General features: G+C 35.9%; 1 long non-coding RNA gene across 2 annotated transcripts in view; it reads right to left on the bottom strand.

Moving 5' to 3' along the window:
* Positions 1-24,096, bottom strand: part of LOC134738947 (uncharacterized) — a 47,275-nt gene that overhangs the window by 9,795 nt on the left and 13,384 nt on the right. For both annotated transcript variants that reach the window (XR_010125244.1, XR_010125243.1), the window contains exons 2-3: positions 6,242-6,470; positions 3,739-3,817 (exon numbers count right to left, since the gene is read on the bottom strand). This is a non-coding gene — a long non-coding RNA (uncharacterized LOC134738947). The remainder of the gene's footprint in view (positions 1-3,738; positions 3,818-6,241; positions 6,471-24,096) is intronic.

Below are 24,096 nucleotides of genomic sequence, written 5' to 3'. Positions count from 1 at the left end.
TACTCAATAATTACTACATTTTCCCCCAACTTCTCCCCAACCAGACACACATGCACTCACATCTAATAGCAAATGGCTATCTGGCATGAAGGTCTTTGGCCACAAGACAAAAGGGAGAGTCCAACAAATGTAGCCTGGGAAAGAGCTCTAAAAACACTCTGAAAATCTTCACTTTGCTTCCCTAGGTCTCAATGATGTCTTCCCCAAAGGATTAATTAAGGTTCTCCTTTCAGATCCAAGAACCCTTCTAGGTTACCAAGAAATATTCTCTTTTTCTCTGACCAAAAACAAATCTTTTAAAGTATTTAAAACTAGGAAAAGGGAAAAAAGGTTATTTTCAATCTTTGTAAATGTCTATTTGCATTCACATTTTGTTTCTCTTCTCTAAAGTTCTTTGTAACATGTGCTAAAAGTAAACCAACTGCAAAAAATATATATATATTTAATCTATAGAACAAAAGAAAAGCCGATTGAGGAATGTTGCCCGCTTCCACCTCTGAAACACTAGTAAGCTACTGACTCTTGTTATATATTTTCAGCTATGTCACTGCATTTACAAGAGGAGAAATGGGACATGTTCTAAAGGCAGAAGGATTTAGACTAGACATTTGTATTTATACAGCACTATTGATAAACCATTAGGCTTCTTTATAAAAATGACTTACATTAAGTCAGTGCCAGAAATTGTCGTCATCAAGGATTGCATGCAGCTACCTCTTGTCCCTAAATTGCCCCTGTTACACATTTGCTTTCTTTGTCTTTTTGTTTTATTTTAACAAGTTAGTTTTGACTTGTCCTCTGCCTAAGTTAGTTTTGACTTGTCCTCTGCCTAAAACTCCATGATCACCCCATCGTCTTTCACCACCTGAAGACCGAAGCCCTGCCCTGAACCCACCCAGCAAAGGAGACCTACACCTACAGACAAATCAATTCTATGAATGATAATCACTGTCCACTTGGCTCTCTGTATCCCCTGCTTTCTGGTTTACTCACTATGGACTTAACTGGAAATGACTTTTTTCTGCCTTGTAAATTAGACTGTAACAGTCCTCAAAAATTGAGCCCCCCAATTCACCACCCCCTTACCGTCAACTGCAACTTAGTCATGTCTCCTATGTCGGTTCTTCCCCAGAGAGTAGGTTCTGTGCTACCACCTAGCTCCCTTCTACTGTATCCTGCTTTAGAAAAAAAAAAAAAAAAAATCATTATTTGAGCATGAGTCATCCCAAGACATGGCATTGTGGTAGGCAAAAATTCTAAAGATGTCTCCCACAAGATCCCCATCCTCTAGTTATTCAAAATGAATCTAGGCACTGTTAGCAGATACAATGAAGGTTACTGTAAGAATACAGAAATCTGAAGTGTTTTTCCTATTATCATTCACTCATTCAATACTTCTGACACCAATGCGCGGGGGCAAGGGGCAGGGGGCCTTCCCACATACACCAAGCAATTCCACAGATGAATCTCCAGCATACACTAGCTGGGTGTCCTCTAAATCAATTCTGACACTATCTACCTGGAAGCAACATGAGATCCCACAGGTTGAGGGCTCAGTCCCATAAGACTGCCGCTACCTTTCATACCAATCACAAGCCTCAGGTTGTTTTACCTTTGCTTCTGATGAACTAGCTTCCCACAACTGCTTTCTTGAATTCTATTAATATACTACAGCAACTGACAGTACTCTGGGACACACATACACTGGCTTATTGTAAATAACATTTCAAATAATATTGTAATATTATAATATGCTATTGCAATATTATATAATATAAAATTACAATAATATCAAATAGAATATGACAAAGAATACAGATGAACAGCCAGATGGAAGGGATGCATAAGGTGAGGCATTTGGGAAGAGGCACGGAGCTTCCATGCCCTCCGTGGGTGCACCACCCTCCCAAATCCTCCAAATGCGCAGCTATCCCCAAGCCATCAGAACTCAGTCCTTTGGAGTTTTTAATGGAAGTTTCATTACGTAGGTGCGATTGATTAAACCACTGACCATTAGTGATCAATTTTTCCTTTATCTTCTCTTCCAACCTGGAGGTTGGGGATGAGATTAAAGTTCCAACCCCATAGTCATGGCTTGGTCTTTCTTATGACCAGCCCCAGTCATGAGGCAATCTAGATCGCCCCAGCCACCTGGCAACTCATTAGCATAAAAAGGACACTCTTACCACTCTGGAGATTCTAAGGATTTTAGGAGCTGTATGCCAGGAAATAGGACAAAGACCAAATATATATTTCACAACATCACAGTTACTAATCACCTTAAATAGGGAGCTTATCCTGGATTGTCTGGGTAGGCTCAATGAAATTCTATGGTCCTTTAAAATCAGAAAAGAAAGGCAGAGAATCAGTTTTAAGAGACAGAGCAATGGGGAAAGAGGAAGAAAAGAGAAAGTCAGAACAAATCTAATCCCAAGAAGGATTTGATTTCACGTTGTTGCTGGCTCTGAGATACAGGAGCCCTCATGCAAGGGCCTGAGAAGGGCCTCTAGGAGATAAAAGCAAGCCCCAGCTGACAACCAGCCAGGAAATGGAGACCTTAGTCCTAAAACCAGGGAACTAGACTCTGTCAACAAACTGAAAGAACCTAGAAGCCAGTTCTTCCCCAGATAACAGCACAGACCACTGACACCTTGATCCCAGCCTTGTGAGAGCTGGAACAAAGAAATCTGTTAAGCAATCCTGGCCATGTGGCCTACAGAACTGTGAGATCATCAATTTGTGTTGTCACTAATGTGGTAATTTGTTATGGCGGCAATAGGAAACTATTACAGATAAAATCTACTCGTATAATTTTTTTGTGAAAAAGAACTATTTCTTATAATTCTTGCCACTATTATACTACTAGAAGCTTTTTTAAAATCAAGCATGTTTTAATTCATTAGACATTTATTGAGAATCTCCTATATCCAAAGGTCTTCAGCAGATAGAGTACCCTGTCTATGAATCTATCCTGTGTGAAAGATAAACTGGCCTCTATAGGATAAAGTGTAAACAACTTAACAGAGCATACACAGTGTTCAATCATCTGGCTTCTGCCTATCCTTCTCCACTTGCCCTCTAAGACCCAGCTAGACATAAAACCAGCTGCTTTTTAAGCCCTTGATTTTTAAGCCACTGAAACTTGGGACTTGCAGTTTCATACCTCAAGTATGGTTTTTTCCTCTGTCTAAAACACAGCATCCCTAGATATCCAGATGACTCTCTCATTCCCCTCTTCTAGTCTTTGCCATATTTTGCTCTGTAAAAGACCCCTACTCTTGAGCACTCTATTGAACATTGAGAACTACCATCATTTTTGCATTCTTAATCACCCTTGTTTCTGCACAATTTCTGTTCCGTAACATTTAGCAACTTCTAATGTTGCTAAATTCTAATGTTGCAACTTCTATATTTTTTATTTACTATACTTGATGAATGTATTATATTTGTTAGGTGTTATCATTCTATTTCCCTATTAAACATAATCTTCACAAGAAAGTGAGTTTTACTGATTTTGTTCACAGTCAATGAAAGTGAGTTTCATTGATTTTGTCTGAATCCCCAGCACTCAGAACAGTGCCTGGCTCAGAGTAAATAGATACATTATCAATATCAGTAAAGCATTGAACGAATCTTATCAAGACCACATATTTTTTCAAAAGTTATTCATAAGATAGAGTCTGATAGAACACAGTAGGTGTCTCTGTAAAGTGGAGGCCTAAAAAGTCCACAATTTACCTTGCTCAGCTCAGGAAGTGGGCCTAGGATTTTGAAATTATCAAGTGTCTCTTATATCCAATCTTCTTCTTGGACTGGTCTGGAAATACAGAAAGTATTGCTCAATAGGTATTGGTGAAATGAGGTCAATCTTGTATTTATAAAATCTTACCAAAAATCAACACTTTTCAAATTCCTAAAAGAAAATAGGACAGTTTATAAGCCTCACTCATAAATTCCTTTCCCCAACTCTCCCTTTATGTTTTGAAAAGTCATAAAAATTATGCTTAATTGAATGAAATATTTATTACTTTTCTACTGCCATTCCATTGGCTACCACTTCCTTTCTGAAAAAACTTTCAATTCATGACTTAACATTTTTTGTCTTTTTTTCTGAAACAATTTTTACCTTGGTGTTCATACACCAGAAATGCAGAGATGAAAAGTAGTAAAAATTAGAGAAAACCTTCTCATTGTTACAAATACAAGTTGTTCACTTTGAGATTATTATTTAACATTTTCTAATTGCTGACTGATTATTCTAAGTTGCACCAAGAAGAAAACAGTTTGCAAATAGCTGTTAAGCACTTACAAAGCCACACGTTGCTCCTCTAACATGTGCCAAGGCCACAAATTGATATTTATAAAACTTCAAAAGTGTAAGGACTTTTTCTGGAATATGTGGCTGAAAAGTACTAACACTGTCTGCGACAAGGAGCTAGTGTGCTTACCGGTAAAGAAATTCTAGGTCATGCTGGCATTGAACAACATGCTTAAACTTGTCCATTTAGTAGTCTACAGTTTGCCAACTTTATAAAGGAAAGGTTTATTAAGGAAAAAATTTCAGCTGCTCCTTCTTTAGCCTTCTGTATCTTGTCCAAAGCAGTTTTGCCAAAGCCAAAAGTTTAAGGGCTGGGCTCAATTTCTCCATTTTAAATAGAGACCACAAATAAAACTGTCAACCAGTAAGAATAAATGTAGTGAGCTTTTTGCTCAAACTGGTAAACTTCACTTGGTTAGCAATGCCAGAGCAAATACGTCCATAGGGCCCATTCAATGACTGACAAATTTTGACTTGATCCCAACAACAGCAAGTGGAAAAAAATCAGTCCTCAAATCACCTCATTGTGGTTTTGCATGTTTTAAGTTATGCCTGCTGCTGCAACCTAAATAACAGCTATTTCAGACATGTTTTCATCCTAAAAATCCTAAAATGAATCTAATCACATAATTTCCCATCTAACAGCACAATAAGCAAACATAACCAATTTTCCTATAAAAAGCTGGAAGCACAGCAGATAAGCAAAGATAGTTTGAAATCCAACATATTTAGGCATGAGGAAAGAAAAACAGCAATTTATTTCAAAAATGCATGAAAAATCATTTAAAAAAGCTTCAAATTCACCCAACAAATTTCATTTCTAAAGGTAATCTTGACAGTCTGAAAAATGAATATTAGATACTTCAAAGGATACTCATAGTAGAACAATTGCTGTGATTACAAAGGCATCTGATTTTTTGCCTAAGATAGTAGTTGTCAACCCTGAGCATGAGAATTATCTCTGCCACATAGGCCCTAAAACAGACCAATTAAACTAGCGTTTCTGGGAGTGAGTTCCAGATGGTTCTAAAGTCCAGAGCTGTAAATTGAGGTCTACAAGAAAAGGGAAGGTAATGAGAATTGTGAGACAATGTTTTCTACACTTGCCTGATAATAATCAGTGTCTCTCAGAATGCTTCCTAACACATGCCTGATCTACTGATGCATCAATCTCAGAGAAAAGCCATAGAAATGTATTGTTAAACCGAAAATTTTAAAATAACTGTAATGGATTATTTACAACACAAAAGATAAATGCTTGAGGTGATGGATACATCATTTACTCTGATGTGATTATTACACATTGTATGCGTGTATCAAAACATCCCATATACCCCATAAATATATATACCTACTATGTGCCTACAAAAATTATTTTAAAGAAAAGAAACTCAATAACACTTATCATCAGGAACCTGATCTGGGAGGATAATGTCACTATATAAAGGCTTTAGCAAAGATCTGTGGAAAACACCTGGGGAAAAAAAAATGCCATTTAACATGAACTTCAAGGTTTAAGGTCTGCATTAACCAAGGTAAATTGTAGGACAATCTGAAGTCTCTCCTAAAATTCTCAATGCATCAGTAGAAATCCAAAAAAGGTCAAGAAGACAAGCGAGTGGTCAGAGACACAGGGGCTACTCAATGTTGGAGGATGGGGCAGAGATTTTTTTTTTTTTTTTTTTTTTTTTTGAGACAGTTTCGCTCTTGTTGCCCAGGCTGGAGTGCAATGGTGTGATCTCAGCTCACTGCAACCTCCTGCCTCCTGGATTCAAGCAATTCTCCTGCCTCAGCCTCCAGAGTAGCTAGGATTACAGGCACCCGCCACCACGCCCAGCTAATTTTTGTATTTTTAGTAAAGATGGGATTTCACCATATTGACCAGGCTAGTCTCAAACTCCCGACCTCAGGTGATCCACCCACCTCGGCCTCTCAAAGTGCTGAGGTTACAGGTGTGAGCCACTGCAACTGGCCAGGGCAGAGATTTTATGGGAAGAACTAGTTTGGAGCAACTTTTCTTGTGTCTTCTTCTCTTCTTCCTTTACAGTCACTCTCTTCACATCAAATGGCGATTTCTGTTCACTGTCTTTCGTTGTGTTGACCAGGGCCTGAAGCATCTCTTCAATAGCAGTTACCTCCGATCTCACAAAGCCTGATGATACACATGGTTTGTCTGGTTAATATTATATAAAACATAGTCCTTCTAAGTATCACTTTAAACGGCTTCATTTTATTCAATGCGTTTCCTCTGGACTGTTTTACTATTTCCTTTTTGTAACTTTGGGTATAAAAGTATTCTTTTAGCATTCTTCTAACATACCATAACACAAAGAGGGCAAAGGCAGGCTTTTCCACTGTGCCATTAAATGGCCTGCATAATTTGCCCCGTGAGTTCCCAGGACATTAGTGGTAATGCCCAGTGGAGCAACGAAGCCTGGTGGGCACAGCAACATTCCATCACAATCTGGTGGGATATGGTAGCACCAGTAGGATATGGTGACACCAAGGACTACGTGGCAGGGAACACAAAAGAACGTACTGGGAACTAATGAAGTAACAACTAGACTAGTCTCAGACATAACTCTGTTACCATTTGAACAGGACTTGAAGTTCTATCCAGAAGGTGAAGGCAAAAGCCGGAAAAATCAGAGAGGTTACCACACTCACATCTGCAGCCACAAGTAAACGAGGTTTGAAGATACCTGAATTTAATGAAAGTTTGATTTTTGATTTCTAAGAAGGATAAAAAATAACACATACACTACAATTCCAGTTTTGTCAGAGGAGCTTAGGTGCCGATCTTTAAACTTTAATAATATAGAAGACATGGTTGATAGTGGTTGTCTCTAGGTAATAGGATTATAAGTGATTTTTAGGGATTTTTATTTTGCCTAATTTCATTGTCTAAATATTCTACAATGAATATTTATTTTTACAATAAGACACAATATTAAAGTTAGAAAAAGTTTGTGATTGTTCAAAATTAATTACTAGGTATTTGTGGTTTCATAAAGCCTCATCATCTAAGGTAATTTTCTGGTTTAAGCCTTTCTCATAGAAACAGCTTGTTAAGGAAATAAGCATGCATTTATGGGACTCAAGTTATACCCCCACCTAATATGATAGAGCAATAACTAAGTATTCGTGATCAGAATACAAGAAAAAGGGTAGCTTTTTCATTGTTATTGTTAAGTAGAAACATTTTTCTATAATAATTATCCACTATATGGGTTAGTATTTTTTCACAGTAAATTTATTTTATTAATCTAGCCTGTTTTATGATGTATGCTATTGTCAACATCATTTACTGTGAATAAACACAAGATTCAAGCTCATTAGTTTTGGGATCCAAATCTTAGTCCCACCTCAACTGGCCAACACATTCACCATCATAGGGAAGGGAAGGGAATATGTCGAGAACATTTGTTTTAGTTGAAAATCATACCTTTTAAAAGCAGAGTAAAAAATCCATGGTTCTATTCAATATTTCTTTTTCAAAAACAAAAGAAAACAAAATTTCATAAGATGTTCCACCACAATCAATCTTCGCATATTAAATATAATGGATTACCCTTTCGAGTTTAGTTAAAAACAGCTCATGTATTTCAATGAATAATTATTAACAAGAGTTCAAAATACTCAACAACTTGTTACATGTAAGAGTCACATGCAGCCGGGCGCGGTGGCTCACGCCTGTAATCCCAGCACTTTGGGAGGCCGAGGCGGGTGGATCACGAGGTCAGGAGATCGAGACCATCCTGGCTCACACGGTTGAAACCCCGTCTCTACTAAAAATACAAAAAAATTAGCCGGGCAAGGTGGCGGGCGCCTGTAGTTCCAGCTACTCTGGAGGCTGAGTCAGGAGAATGATGTGAACCCAGGAGGCGGAGCTTGCAGTGAGCCGAGATGGCGCCACTGCACTCCAGCCTGGACAACAGAGCGAGATTCCGTCTCAAAAAAAAAAAAAAAGAATCACATGTAAGAAATGCCATATCTTGGAAATTTTCATTATAATATATATTTTCTCTTCATCAAGCAAACACTGAAGTTTTTATAGTATTCACAACCCAAAGTGATTTAAGGGAGAAAAATAAGGTGCCTGAATCACAGTACCATCAACAGAAACTATCTGTCATGACGCTCAAACCCTAAGTCAGGTGTTGGGTGGCAGAATGATGAGGTAGAGAATTTACCTGCATAGCATCATAAATTAATAATTATAATTTTTTTCTTCTTTCTTTCTGATAGGGTAAACTCTGAAAGGGTGTGCCTTCATTTCAGAGCCAGTAGGATAGCAGTGTTCACTGACTTTATTGCCTGGCAAAAATTTAATGTAGCTAATTTTATTATATAGAGACATATATAAAGACACAAATAAAATGTTACCATTCAAAGCAATAAACCTAAAATATATAGCATACATTTCATTATTCTGGTGATGAATGTCTATTTTATATATACATTAGCAGAATATTTTTCTGGCCTCATTAATTCCGAAGAGGAGTTTTCAAGATGGCAGTCAAGATTATCCCCACTCTCTGACAGCAAAAACTATCTTCATCATCATTGTCACATTCCTTATCATCATGATAATATTCACTATCATGATCATCCTAGATACAGCAAATAATCTATAACCAGGAGCCACCATTTGGAATCTTGCCATCGGCTTAAGCCACAGCCATGGCACTCTCCTGCCATGTAAAGTTAGCATTTTAAGGACTAATCTCCAAAATTAAACATAAAATTAAAGTGGAAATCAGCTAAGATGTTTAAATTATTTTATGAATTTATCTTAAATCATAAGACTACAATAAAAGACATATATTTTACATATGTGCTTTTTTTATTGCTTATTGAGAAGAAAAATCAGTCTGCAGCTCCTTCTGAGTATCTGTGAATATTGTCATTATTGGTCTACTATTACTAAGTAGCTGCTCATCTGAAAACAACTTAAAACTATGGAGTTGGACATATAAAATGTTGGCAGTAAGATAAGTATCACATCTAGCATTGAGAATAAAAATGGGTAAGTATAACAACAGAGAAAAAAATGTGAAGCGATTTGCTGGAACTCAGTCACAAGCAATACAAAATAGGTGGAAAATAACTGTTGCCAACAGAACTGAATGTTCTGTAGCTATAAGAAATTTTATTGAGCTGTAATTTTAAGCAAAGCCTGTGGCAAAATATGTGCCCAGGAGGCATGTTCCAAAAGAGATGGGCACTTGAATAGTGACTATAGTGACAGGTATTTGGAGAAGAAGTACAGCTGAAATCCAAAACATAACACTCATCTATGAAAATCAGCCTTTATAACCTGATCTTAACATACACATTATACTTACCTCTCAAACCATGCTCATCACTAAAAAAATAGAATATATGTGTGTGTGTGTGTGTGTGTGTGTGTGTGTGTGTGTGTGTATCAGGATATATTTAAGGGGCTAGGCTACAGCTGTGTTGAACATTGCTTAAACACTAATATTAAACTGATCTTTGTTATAAGAACTCACGGGGAAGAGTCAACCAAGAACATACAGACAGAGGATCAATTGAATTATAGTAAATGACTAAAACACAAAATAGTGAGATAATTAAACAACAGTCAATAAAAAGGAACTAGACTTCCTTTTGATTCAGGGATACTAAATGAAAACCCAGAATCCATAAGCGAAAACAGATAAAGAACAGAATACTCCCCACGTGCTAGCAAAGTTCAGGAGGTAAAACAGAGAGAGAGAGAGAGACAGAGACATCCAAAAGGAAGATCTGCTTACTGATATCAGCAAATAAACAGCTTACTTGAAATTCCTATAAATTGTAAGCTATTGTTCTGTAATATTTCGTTTCTTTACTGTTTTGAGGCTTAATTTTATTAAATTTATATAGATGTGCGATTATCACCACAAACCAGTTTTGGAACCATTCTATTAACCCAAAATTGTCCCTCATACCAGAATACAATTAATCCATGCTCTTGCCTTAGCTCCAGGCAGCAACCGATCTGATTCTGTCTCTATAGTTTTGCTTTTTCTGGAATTTCAGAAAAATGAAATTACACAGTATGTAGTCTTTTGTGCTCGGCTTCTTTCACTAAGCATATTGTTTTTGAGGTTGTTGTATGTATCAGTAATTCATTCGTTTTTATTGGCAAATAATGAAATACCACTGTATTGATATATTACATTTTATTTATCCATACAATAGTTGTTGGACACTTGGATTTTTTTATTTGAGGGATAGTATGAATAAATGCTGCTATAATATTGAAGGAAGCTAGAATATGAAAAATAGTTGAGCTGAAGACAAGATGCAGGGGGATCTCTTAGCCTTCCCTCTGTTAGCCTAAATGTTGGGCAGAAAGTTACAATGATAAAAGGTCTTTCTATTCTCTCCCCCTTTCCTACCTAAGGACAGAATGTAAATTTTCCTTTACTGCAGACAATGCTTATAGGCTCAGAGAGGGGCACCAGAGGAATCTGCAAACAGACTTTACTTCATTAGTTTCCCCATAAATCCATTTACCCCCACTTTCCAATCTTTGGAAGCCTGGGACTGCTTTTCTTTCCTTACTTAATGTTTTCATATCTTCTTTGGTAAAATATCTACTCAAATATTATTGGGTGTTTCATTATATTATTGAGCTGTAAAAGTTCAGATATAATTTTTCCAAAACTGTCACTTTTCTTATTCCTTCCTTAATGGTATAATTTAAAGATCAAAAGTTTTTAATTTTGTTCAAGACCAAGCTATCAAATTTTTTATTATGAATTATATTCTTGATGTTATATCTAGGAAGTCTTTGGTTAACTCAAGGTCATGAAGATTTTCTCCTGTGTTTTATTCTAAAGGTAGAATAGTTTTAGCTATGGTATTTAAGTCTGTGGTACAACACCATATATTAAAAAGACCAGACTTTCCCAGTTTAATTGTCTTGGCATATTTGTCAAAAATCAATTGATACACATAATACTGTTAAGATGGAAATGCTCTAAAAGTTCATCTACAGATTCAACACAATCCCTATCAATATCCCAGCTATTTTTCTTTTTATAATTTGACAAGCTGATAATAAAATTCATGTGGAACTGCATGGAATCCAGAATATACAAAATAATCTTGAAAAAGAACAGAGTTGGAAAAAATCACATTTTCTAATTTTAAAACTTTCTACAAAGCTACCCTAATCATAACACTACAGTACTGGCTTCAAGATTCACATATAAGTCAATGGAATTAAATTGAGAATAAAGAAATCAACTCTTACATTTATGGTCAGTTGATTCCAACAAGGATGTCAATAACATTCAATAGAGAAAGGAAAGTATTTTCAACAAATGGTGCTGGGACACCTGGATATCCACATGCAAGATAAATAGAGTTGAAATTTTTTTACACCATACATAAAAAATAACTTAAAACAGACCATAGACCTAGGTTTAAAAATAAAAACTATAAAACTCTTAGAAGAAGGCATAGGATGCATCATGATTTTGGATTAGTCAAAACCTAATTGGAGATACAATGCCAAAAGCCCAAGAGATAGAGGACAAATCAGATAAACTGGACTTTATAACAATTAAAACCTTTTGTGCTGCACACTACATCATTAAGAAAGTAAAAAGACAACCTACAGAATGAAATATTTGCAAATCATATATATGATAAGAGAATTAAGTTCAACATATATAAAGAAGTTTTATAACTCAATAATAAAAAGACAAATACCCCAAGCAAAAAATGGGCAAAGGATTAAACAGATAATTTTCCAAAGAAGATACGCTAATGACCAATAAGCACATGAAAAAATGCTAAACATAATAAGCCATTAGATATATGCAAATCAAAAGCATAATGAGATACATTTCACACTAACTAGAATAGCTATTAATATAATAAAAAAGATAATAATATTTATTAAGATGTGGAGAAACAGGAACACTCAGAAACTGCTAGTTGGAATGTAAAATGGTACAGCCAATTGTGTGGAAGTTCCTTGAAATGTAAAATATAGAGTTCCCATATGACCCAGTAATTTTACTCATGGTATATATCCAAGAGAAATAAAAACATGTCCACACAAATGTTCACAGCAGAATTATTTGTAAGAGCCAAAATACAGAAACAACTCAATGTCTGTCAACTTACAAATGGATAAAAAGATATGGTTTATCCATGATGTATTAGTCAGGGTTCTTTAGAGGAACAGAACTAATAGGACATATATATATATGTCCTATTATATATATATATTATATATATATATGAGTTTATTAAGTATTAACTCACATGATCATAACGTCCCACAATAGGCCATCTGCAAGCTGAGGAGCAAGGAGATCCAGTTCAAGTCCCAAAACTGAAGAACTTGGAGTCCTACATTCAAGGGCAGGAAGCATCCAGCACAGGAGAAAGATGTAGGCTGGCAGACTAGGCCAGTCTAGTCTTTTCAAGTTTTTCTACCTGTTTTATATTCTAGCCACATTGGCAGCTGATTAGATGGTGCCCACCCAGATTAAGGGTGGGTCTGCCTTTTTCCCAGCTCACTGACACAAATGTTAATCTCCTTTGGCAACACTCTCACAGACATACCCAGGATCAATACTTTGCATCCTTCAATCCAATCAAGTTGACACTCAGTATTAACCACCACACATGCAATGGAATATTATTCAGTCATTAAAATGGGAAATATTGTAAAACATGGATGAACCTTGAAAACATTATGCTAAGTTAAAGCAGCTAGTGACAAGGACTGCATATTGTTTGATTCTGTTCATATTACATTTCCAAAACAGACAAACTAGAGAAAGATAGTATGTGAGTGGTTACCTAGGTCTGAGGGGATTGGGGGTAGGGAATGGGAAATGACTACTGGTCAGTTCAGGGTTTCTTTGGGGGACAATAAAAATGTTCTAAAATTGACTGTGATGATGGTGAACAACTCTATGACTATACAAAAATATATGTAATTGTACACTTTAAAGGGGTAAATTTTATATTATATGAATTATATCTCCTTGAAACTGTTCTTTAAAAAGTAAAAAAAAATCAGTGGGCTCAAGTTGATCCATAGGTTAAGGTAATTTCTATCAAAATCTCAGTAATGTCTTTTGTAGACATTGACAAGCTTATTCTAAAATTTGTATGGGGCCAGGCATGGCAGCTCACACCTGTAATTCCAAGGCTTTGGGAGGCTGAGGCAGTCGAATCACCTGAGGTCAGGAGTTCAAGATCAGGCTGGCCAACATGGCAAAACCTGGTCTCTACTAAAAATACAAGTATTAGCCAGGCATGGTGGTGGGCACATGTAATTCTAGCTACTCAGAAGGCTGAGACAGAAGAATCACTTAAACCCAGGAGGTGGAGGTTGCAGTGAACCAAGATTACTCCATGGCACTCCAACCAGTGTGAAGCAAGACTCCATCTCAAAAAATATATATATATATATCGAAAGGCACATGCAGCCTAGAATAGCTAAAACAACAATAAGAAAGGAATAAAATATGATGATGAAGTCTACCTGATATTAATGCCTACTGTATAGCTATAGTAATCAAGAGAGTGTATGATATTGGTTGAGAGATAAAGAGGAATACAAAGGAGAATCCACAAATAGACTCACACAAATATGCCCAACTGACTTTATGAAAAGATGCAAAAACAATTCAATGGAGGAAGCATTTTTGACAACGGTGCTAGAACATTGGGCAGCCATAGGAAAAAAAATTAAACCTTATCTTTAATCTCACACCTTATACAAAAATTAAGTCAAAATGGATCAGGAACTTAAATGTAACATTATAAAACTTTCATAAAATAAAAGAAAATCTTTAGGATCCAGAATTAGACAAAGAGTTCTTAGACTTGATACCAAAAGAATGATCCATAAATAGAAAAATTAAGAAATTGGGGTGGCTGACTAGAAGCAGCTAATGTGTACAGCTCTCATGGAGAGGAACAGAAGGGGCAAGTAAGTAAAATACAGAATCTTGAACCGAAACATTCAGGTACTCACATTGGGACTAATCAAGGAAACAACTACACCTACAGAGAGTGGAGAAAAGCAAGGCAGGACAATGGTCCACCTGAGAGTGACACAAAGCCAAGGGGACCTCCCCCACCCAGGGAGGTGGTGGGTGAATGTGTATCCCCAGGAACCCATGTTTCTCCAATGGATCTTTGCAACTGTCAGGTCTGGAGAGCCCCTCATGAACCCAAGCCTTCAGTCAGACACACAGAGCTACATGGAGTCTCAGCAGAGCAGCCACTCAGGCATGTGAAGAGACCCAGGAGCTTTAGATACTCTGGTTTTCCATGCTTCCCAACTAAACTGGTGGCAACTTCACCAAAGCAGGATAGTAGACCCCCATACACACTCCCAAGATAGAGGCTGAATCCAGGGGGCTGAGCAGCAACAGCCTGCAGGGCCCACTTCCATGGGACCTCACAGGGTAAGACCCATTGGCTTGGAATTCCAGCCAGGCACCAGAATCATTCCCAAGACACATAATCATCAGATTCTCTCCAAGGTCAAAATGGAAGAAAAAATGTTAAAGGCAGCTAGAGAGAAAGTACACGTCACCTACAAAGGGAAGTCCATCAGACTAACACTGGACCTCTCAGCTGAAACCCTACAAGCCAGAAGAGACGGGGGGCCAATATTCAACATTCTTAAAATAAATTCCAACCCAGAATTTTATATCCAGCCAAACTAAGCTTCATAAGCAAATGAGAAGTAAGATCATTTTCAGGCAAGCAAATGCTGAGGGACCTTGTTACCACCAGACCCACCTTATGAGAACTCCTGAAGGAAGCACTAAATACAGAAAGGGAAGACCATTACCAGCCACTACAAAAACACACTGAAGTACACTGACCAGTGACACTATAAAGAAACCACATAAACAAGTCTCCAAAATAAAGAGCTAATATCATGATGACAGGATCAAATCCACACATATCAATAGTTACCTTAAATGTAAATGGGCTAAATGCCCCCAGTTAAAAGACACAGAGTGGCAAGTTGGAGAAAGAACCAAGACCCATTGATATGCTGTCTTCAAGAGACCTATCTCATATGCCGTGACACACATAGGCTCAAAATTTAAAAAATGGAGAAAAATCTACCAAGCGAATGGAAAATTTAAAAAGCAGGGGTTGAAATCCTAGTTTCTGTGAAAACAGACTTTAAACCAACAAAATAAGAAAAGATAAAGAAGGGCATTACATAATGGTAAAGAGTTCAATTTAACAACAAAATAAATCTAACTACTCTAAATATATATTCACCCAAAATGGGAGCACCCAGATTCACAAAGCAAGGTCATAGAGAACTTCAAAGAAATATAGATTCCCACACAATAATAGTGGGAGACATGAACATATGCAGAAGATTGAAACTGGACCCCTTATTTACACCATATACAAAAATAAACTCAAGATGGTTTAAAAGACATAAAGGTAAATCCCAAAGCTATAAAAACCCTGCCAGATAACCTTGGCAATACCATTCTGCATAGGAATCAGCAATGATTTCATGACGAATACACAAAAAGAAATTGCCACAACAGAAAAAATTGACAAATGAGATCTAATTAAATTACAGAGCTTCTTCAGAGCAAAGAAAACTCTCAAGAGAGTGGACAGACAACATACAGAATGGGAAAAAGTTTTTGCAAACTGCATCTGACAAAGGTCTAATACCCGGCCTCTATTGGAAACTTAAACAAATTTACAAGAAAAAACAAACAAACAACCCCATTAAAAAGTGGACAAAGGACATGAACAGACACTTTTCAAAAGAAGACAAAATGTGCAATCAGCAATCATATGAAAAAAAGCTCAGCTTCACTGATCATTAGAGAAATGCACAGCAAAACCACAATGAGATACTATCTCACATCAGTCAGAATGACTATTTTTAATAAAGCAAGTTCTTAGAAACCTACAAAGAGGCTTAGACTCCCACACAACAATAGTGGGAGACTTTAACACCCCACTGTCAATATTAGATCAAGGAGACAGAAAATTGACAAGGTTATTCAGGACTTGAACACAGCTTTGAACCAAGTGGACCTAATAGACATCTACAGAACTCTCCACCCCAAATCAACAGAATATACATTCTTTTCAGCACCACATCGCACTTATTCTAAAACTGACCACATAATTGAAAGTAAAACACTCCTCAGCAAATATAAAAGAACAGAAAACAAACATCATCTCAAACCACAGTGAGATCAAATTGGAACTCAGGATTAAGAAACTCAAAACTGCACAAATACATGGAAACCGAACAAGCTGCTCTTGAATGGCTACCGGGTAAATAATGAAATTAAGGCAGAAATAAATAAGTTCTTTGAAACCAATGAGAAAAAAGACATAATGTGCCAGAATCTCTGGTACACAGCTAAAGCAGTGTTCAGGAGGAAATTTATAGTACTAAATGCCCACAGGAGAAAGCAGGAAAGATCTAAAATTGACCCCCTAACATCACAACTAAAAGAACTAGAGAAGAAATAACTAGAGAAGGAAGAGCAAACACATTCAAAAGCTGGCAGAAGACAAGAAAAAACCAAGATCAGAGCAGAACTGAAAGAGATAGAGACACAAAAAACCCTTCAAAAAAAATCAATGAAGCCAGGAGCTGGTTTTTTGAAAAGATCAACAAAATAGATAGACCCCTAGCCAGACTAACAAAGAAGAAAAGAGAGAAGAATCAAATAGACACAATAAGAAATGCTGAAGGGGACATAACCACTGACCTCACAGAAACACAAACCACCATCAGAGAATACTATAAACACCTCTATGAAAATAAACTAGAAAATCTAGAAGAAATGGATAAATTCCTGGACACATACACCATCCCAAGACTAAACAAGGAAGAAATTGAATCCCTGAATAGACAAATAACAAGTTCTGAAATTGAGGCAGTAATTAATAGCCTACCAACGAAAAAATGCCCAGGGCCAGATTGATTCACAGCCAAATTCTACCAGAGGTACAAAGAGGAACTGGTACCATTCCTTCTGAAACTATTCCAAACAATAGAAAAAGAGAGACTCCTCTCTAACTCATTTTATGAGGCCAGCATCATCCTGATACCCAACTGGGCAGAGACACAACAAAAAAAGAAAATTTCAAGCCAATATCTCTGATGAACATAGATGCAAAAATTCTCAATAAAATACTGGCAAACCAAACCCAGCAGCACATCAAAAAGCTTATCCACCACTATCAAGTTGGCTTCATCCCTGCGATGCAAGGGTGGTTTGACATATGCAAATCCCTGGGATGCAAGGCTGGTTCAACATATGCAAATTGAAACTGGACCCCTTAGAGACCTAAACAGAACCAATGACAAAAACCTTATGATTATCTCAATAGATGCAAAAAAGGCCTTCGAGAAAATTCAAGACCCCTTCATGCTAAAAACACTCAATAAACTAGGTATTCATGGAACATATCTCAAAATAATAAGAGCTATCTATGACAAACTCACAGCCAATATCATACTGAATGGGCAAAAGTTGGAAGGATTCCCTTTGAAAAGCAGCACAAGACAAGGATGCCCTCTCTCACCACTCCCATTCAACATAGTAATGGAAGTTCTGGCCAGGGCAATCAGGCAAGAGAAAGAAGTGAAGGTATTCAAATAGGAGGAGAGGGAGTCAAATTATCTCTGTTTGCAGATGACATGATTGTATAGTTAAAAAACCCCATTGTCTCAGCCCAAAAACTCATTAAGCTGATAATCAATTTCAGCAAAGTCTCAGAATATAAAATCAATGTGCAAAAATCACAAGAATTCCTATACGCCAATAATAGACAAACAGAGCCAAATCATGAGTGAACTCCCATTGACAATCGCTACAAAGAGAATAAAATACCTAGGAATCCAACTTACAAGGGATGTGAAGGACCTCTTCAAGGAGAACTACAAACCACTGCTAAAGGAAATAAGAGGGGACACAAGCAAATGGAAAAACATTCCATGCTCAAGGATAGGAAGAATCAATATCATGAAAATGGCCATACTGCCCAAAGTAATTTATAGATTCAATGCTATCCCCATTAAGCTACCATTGACTTTCTTCACAGAATTAGAAAAACTACTTTAAATTTCATATGGAGCCAAAAAATAGCCCATATAGCCAAGACAATTCTAAGCAAAAAGAACAAAGCAGGAGGCAACACACTACCTGACTTCAAACTATACTACAAAGCTACAGTAACCAAAACAGCACGGTACTGGTACCAAAACAGATATATAGACCAATGGAACAGAACAGAGGCCTCAGAAATAATGCCACACATCTACAACCATTTGATCTTTGACAAACCTGACAAAAACAAGCAATGGGGAAAGGATTCCCTATTTAATAAATGGTTTGCGGAAAACTGGCTAGCCATATTCAGAAAGCTGAAACTGGACCCCTTTCTTACACCTTATACAAAAACTAACTCAAGATGGATTAAAGCCTTAAATGTAAGATGTAAAACCATAAAAACTCTAGAAGAAAACCTAGGCAATACCATTCAGGACATAGGCATGGGCAAAGACTTCATTACTAAAACACCAAAAGCAATGGCAACAAAAGACAAATGAGATCTAATTAAACTAAAGAGCTTCTGCACAGCAAAAATACTGTCACTAGAGTGAACAGGCAACCTACAGAATGGGAGAACATTTTTGCAGTAGAAAAATGTGATACATGTACACTATGGAATATTATGCAGGCACAAAAGAGAACAGTCATTTCTTTTGCAGAAACATGGTTGGAGCTGGAGGCCATTGTCCTTAGCAAACTAACACAGGAACAGAAAACCAAATACTGAATGTTTTAACTTATAAGTGGGAGCTAAATGATGAGAACGCATGGATGCATAGTGGAGAACAACACACAGTGGCGTCTATTGGAGGGTGAAGGGTGAAAGGAGGAAGAAGATCACGAGAAATAACTAACGTGTACTGGGCTTAATACCTGGGTGATGAAATAAACTGTGCAACAAATCGCCATGACACAACTTTACCTATGTAACAAACTTGCACATGTATCCCTGAACTTAAAAATGAAAGATAAAAACAAAATTAGACCAAATTGTAATTAAAAACATGTTCTATGTTAAGAAACTTTGTTAGAACGAAAAGACAAGCTACAGATTGGGCAAACGTATTTGCAAACTGCTTATCCAATAAAGGTTTAGTATCTAGGATATATAAACAACTCTCAAACTCAACAGTAACAAAACAATCCAATTAGAAAACAGATAACAGATATGAATATATAGATACATATGTATATCCCATGTAGAGAAAGCAAATAAGTATAGGAAAACATCATTAGCAATTAGGGAAATAAAAATTAAAACCAAAGTGAAATATCAGTACACATCTCTCAGAATGACTAAAATAAAAAATGGTGACATCAAATGTTAACAAGCATGCAAAGAAGCAGGATCACTCATACATTGCTGATGGGAATGTAAAAAACATACAAACACTGTTTAAAACAGTTTGGCAGTTGTTAATGGAACTAAACCTGTAACCAACATAGGATCCAGGAATTGTACTTTTGGGCATTTATCTGAGTAAAGGATAGTACAAAAAGCTGACTTAGAGGAATAATGATAATGGGACAGAGGCTGCCTTTGTCAACCAAACCCATTCTTCCTTTATTCTTTAACTTTAGTTCAGTCTAAATAGTTTTCATTTCAATGATTTAGACAAAAATAGATGGATACAAGAGTGGGGAAGAAGAGGAGTGAAGTTTATCTTAAATTGTAAAGTGAATTTCAGAAAATGTCTGCTTTGCACAGCACTTAAATTCTGATAGTTCAGCAAATAAAATATTACATATGGAAAAAAATTGAATTGCAATGCCATGAATGTGTATAAAGATGTTATTGTTTATAAAATCAATACTTTCTGCTAGAATTTTCTTTGAAAACATGCATGAGTTTACAGTTATAGGACTTCAATTGCCTAAGATATTTATTGCGCATGAGTCTTTAGTTACTGAAATTTGCTAGTATCCATATAAAATATGACTTTATTAGTTACTACAATTATCTGGTATATTCTAATCTTATTAGCAGGGATTCTACTAGGAAGACATATTTTAATGATATTTTTCTGGAAAGGAAATCTTTTGGGACACAGTGCTGCTTTCTAAATTGCTACCCACACATGAGAGACCCCTAGTTTTAAAATCCAATAGGCAACGTTATGGTAAGTGACTCATATTTGGTTGAGATAACATTTCTTTCTTTGATGTTTCTTCATTTATGTTGTTCCTGAGCTTTAGTTTCAGAACAACACACATTTCCTTTGCATGTTTTTGTAGTATTCATTCTAAATAGGTTAGTTCTGTAAACAAGTTCTAGTGCCTTTACTGGTTTTATAAAAATATTTTTCTAACAATACAGTTTGAGGGTTGAAAATAATTGTGGAGAAATTTTAATGTGCTCTTCCATTTATTTATGAAAAGAACCTTTTTTTAATAATTGAGACAAAAGAAAACGGGGTAACCACTAATCACCCCCTTATCCATTTGTTATCTCCTTTATCTGCATAGATATTTATTAATTACTTGTGATTACATGTTTTCTTTTTCACCACATTCTGAATGCCATAAGAGACACATTAACACACACTCTTTTCTCTTACACACCCTTTTCTCTTTGCAAACTGATCATGTAAAGCTGATGACTCTTTATGTTTAGTAAACGCCACAAGATTTGCTCATCTTTGAACACTTGGAGTGGAAGGAGTTACTTTCAAGTGTGTTTTCAAAGGCAGCAGGGCTGAAAGGGCTGACCAGCAGCCTGGTGAGGAAAGCACTAAGTATCCCACTGTCATCTTGACCCTGATGACCCCTTCATTTCACTTCCCTAAGCTGCAAAAACACAGAGAGCTGTGTTACCCTTGCTTACCCGGCGACATGAAAAGGAAATTTTGCAACAAAAACAAGTTGGAGGTCAGACGTGGCAGTGAAGTCTTGTGGAAAGAGGTGATTTGAGAATCGGAGGACCCGTTTTCCACTAATCAGGACTATGTAACTACAAACAAGTCACACTTTCATTTCTTTATTACAAAATAGCCATAATGACTATAAAAAGTGTGCATGTTTTAAAAAAGGAATACTTCTAAGAGTCCTCTAAAATCTAAATAAAGACTGAATTAATTTAATGTATTACTATAATTACCAAATAACAGAATAAAAAGGACTGACTTCAAAACTTGTTTTTTAAAATTTGAATAAAAGCTAAATAATCTTTTATTTATTGTCAAGGCAAGTTTCTTTTAGTCAAAGAAGTTTTTAGGTTTTGCTAAAACAAACAAATAAAACACACACACACACAGAAACAGATTACCAAAAACACAAATAAAGAACTTCTTAAAGTACATTTGATCTTAGACATCGAATACGTTTTTAAAAAAAGATTGTGATAACACATTGAAGGAATAAAAACCCAGTGGATTTAATTCTGTCAAATGGTTTTAAAAAGAGAGAAAATGTTTACTCAGATATGACTGGAACTTCACAAAAGACAAACATAGAACATGATATCAAGCCAAATGATATCAAGTTATACCCTATGAATTAAGTTTTGTGAAAAGAGAGAAGGGCCTTGGGAAAATTTGTTTATCATGGAAATAAAGACATGCAAACTGTTTTGTTCATGCTGAGTTCCTGCCATGAGTATTTAAAGTTTGCAGTAAAGTGTTGAAACTGTGAGATTTAAATAAGAGATGAAACCTTTTAAATATGCCACTAAAGAAAATGTAACACTTATTTTTAACTCTAAAATATTTATTAAGTAGTATTAAACTCCTTTGTTATTTTCAAACTCATATTTTTGATGGCTCTTTAACAAATTAGCTATTTAAAACATATAGCCTCATATGTGCTGACAGTTCCAACAGATAACACATAAATTCCAGCAGATAAGGTTAGAAATATAGCACAAACACTTTCAAATTACCTTCCTCTTTTCTTGATCAAAGACTATAAATTGTCATATACTTACTGACCATTCCTTCTCAATATTGATAATATAATCAGAACTAGTTTCTTGTTTTATTTTCATAAATACTTAAGGAAGACATTGAGGCTTTAACATTTTTAATTTGGATGATATTTACATCGTACAAGTATATGACACAAAAGCGTTTTCAGGTAGAGTTTAAGTAACTTGAAATCAAAGCTGAGCTGAAAGGGAAGTGGCTCTCAGTTTCGCCCACACTATCTAAAGCCTGATATTATTCTCTTTTCCTAGCTGAACTCTTTACTCTTTCATAGAAAATGGAACTATGCAGAAATTGCATTTAAAATTGTGTATTGCAACTTTATAAAGGGAGGATAGGACAGAAAACCACTATGGAAAGAAAAAACTATAGCAGAGAATCGGAATGCAAAAACCCAGAAAAAAAACTCAGTACTTAAACATTATAATACATCTTTTACCACAGTAATTATATAAACTAAAATTGGAATCTAATTTTTGCCTAGTTATACCTTATAATATAAGACACAATCATAATTGAATTTATGCCATGGTTAAGTGCTTTCTACCTTACACTACATCATCTACACTATTGCAAAGCACTTCTTCCCAATGTTAACTGTATGTGAAAGGAATAAAAGTCTTCAGCAATCTAGGCATGCAGTTTTCTCAATTGAGTGAGTTAAATGGTACCTGGAAAAGGGTTTGATAAGGTGCCAAACTGTGAGATATAAAAAGATGGCTTCTATCTGTGAGGTTTTTTTATGCCATTGAATTAATAAAGACTTTAAAGAATGAATCAGACTTTAAAACCCATCTATTCATGGATCTGTAGAGACAAAAGTCATGGTTATTTCTAACCAAAAATAGCTAAAGCATTATTTCTATTACTTTTCTATTACACTTACTGGTGTCAAGAAAGGAAGGAAACTCATATTTCTGACATCTGCCAGATTACAAGGACTTTCAAATGTTTCTCACTGAGTCCTTTAAACAATCTTATGAACAAGGTTTTGTTATTTTTATTTTACAAATGAAGAAACAGATACATAAGCAATTTTCCTAAGTAAATCACAGGGCAGTTATTCAAATTCATTTAGTTTAAGAAAATTTTATGGCAAAAATCCTGAGAAAGTGTGATGGAATTAAAATTATAAAATTTTTATGTAATTTTTTCAAAATCTGTGAGTCATTTTCAGAATATAAACCACACTGCCTAAATAAGGGTCAATAGTTGATTTACTCTTCATAATCAATACATGTAACAAAGGACTAATATCCAGAATCTACAACAAACTCAAACAAATCAATAAGAATAAAACAATCCCATCAAAAAGTGGGATAAGGACATGAATAGACAATTCTCAAAAGAAGATAAACTAATGGTCAACAAACATTTGAAAAAATGTTCAGCTTCACTAATGATCAGGGAGATGCACACCAAAACCACAATGTGATACCACTGTACTCCTGCAAAAAACAGCCATAATCAAAAAATTATTGTACTCCTGCAAGAATGGCCATAATAAAAAAATAGAAAAATAGGAGATGTTGGTGTGGGTGCAGTGATCAGGGAACACTTCTACACTGCTGGTGGGATTGTAAGCTAGTATAGCCACCACAGAAAACAGTGTGGAGATTTCTTAAAGAACTAAAAATAAAACTACCATTTGATCCAGCAATCCCACTACTGGGTATCTACCCAGAGGAAAAGAAACCATTATTTGAAAAATATACTTGCACACTCATGTTTATAGCAA

This window comes from Pongo pygmaeus, chromosome 22 (assembly GCF_028885625.2).
Source record: "Pongo pygmaeus isolate AG05252 chromosome 22, NHGRI_mPonPyg2-v2.0_pri, whole genome shotgun sequence".
Classification (NCBI taxonomy): Eukaryota; Metazoa; Chordata; class Mammalia; order Primates; family Hominidae; genus Pongo; species Pongo pygmaeus.
Note: the sequence above shows the minus strand (reverse complement) of the source record. Positions and strands in the feature narration are given on the sequence as shown.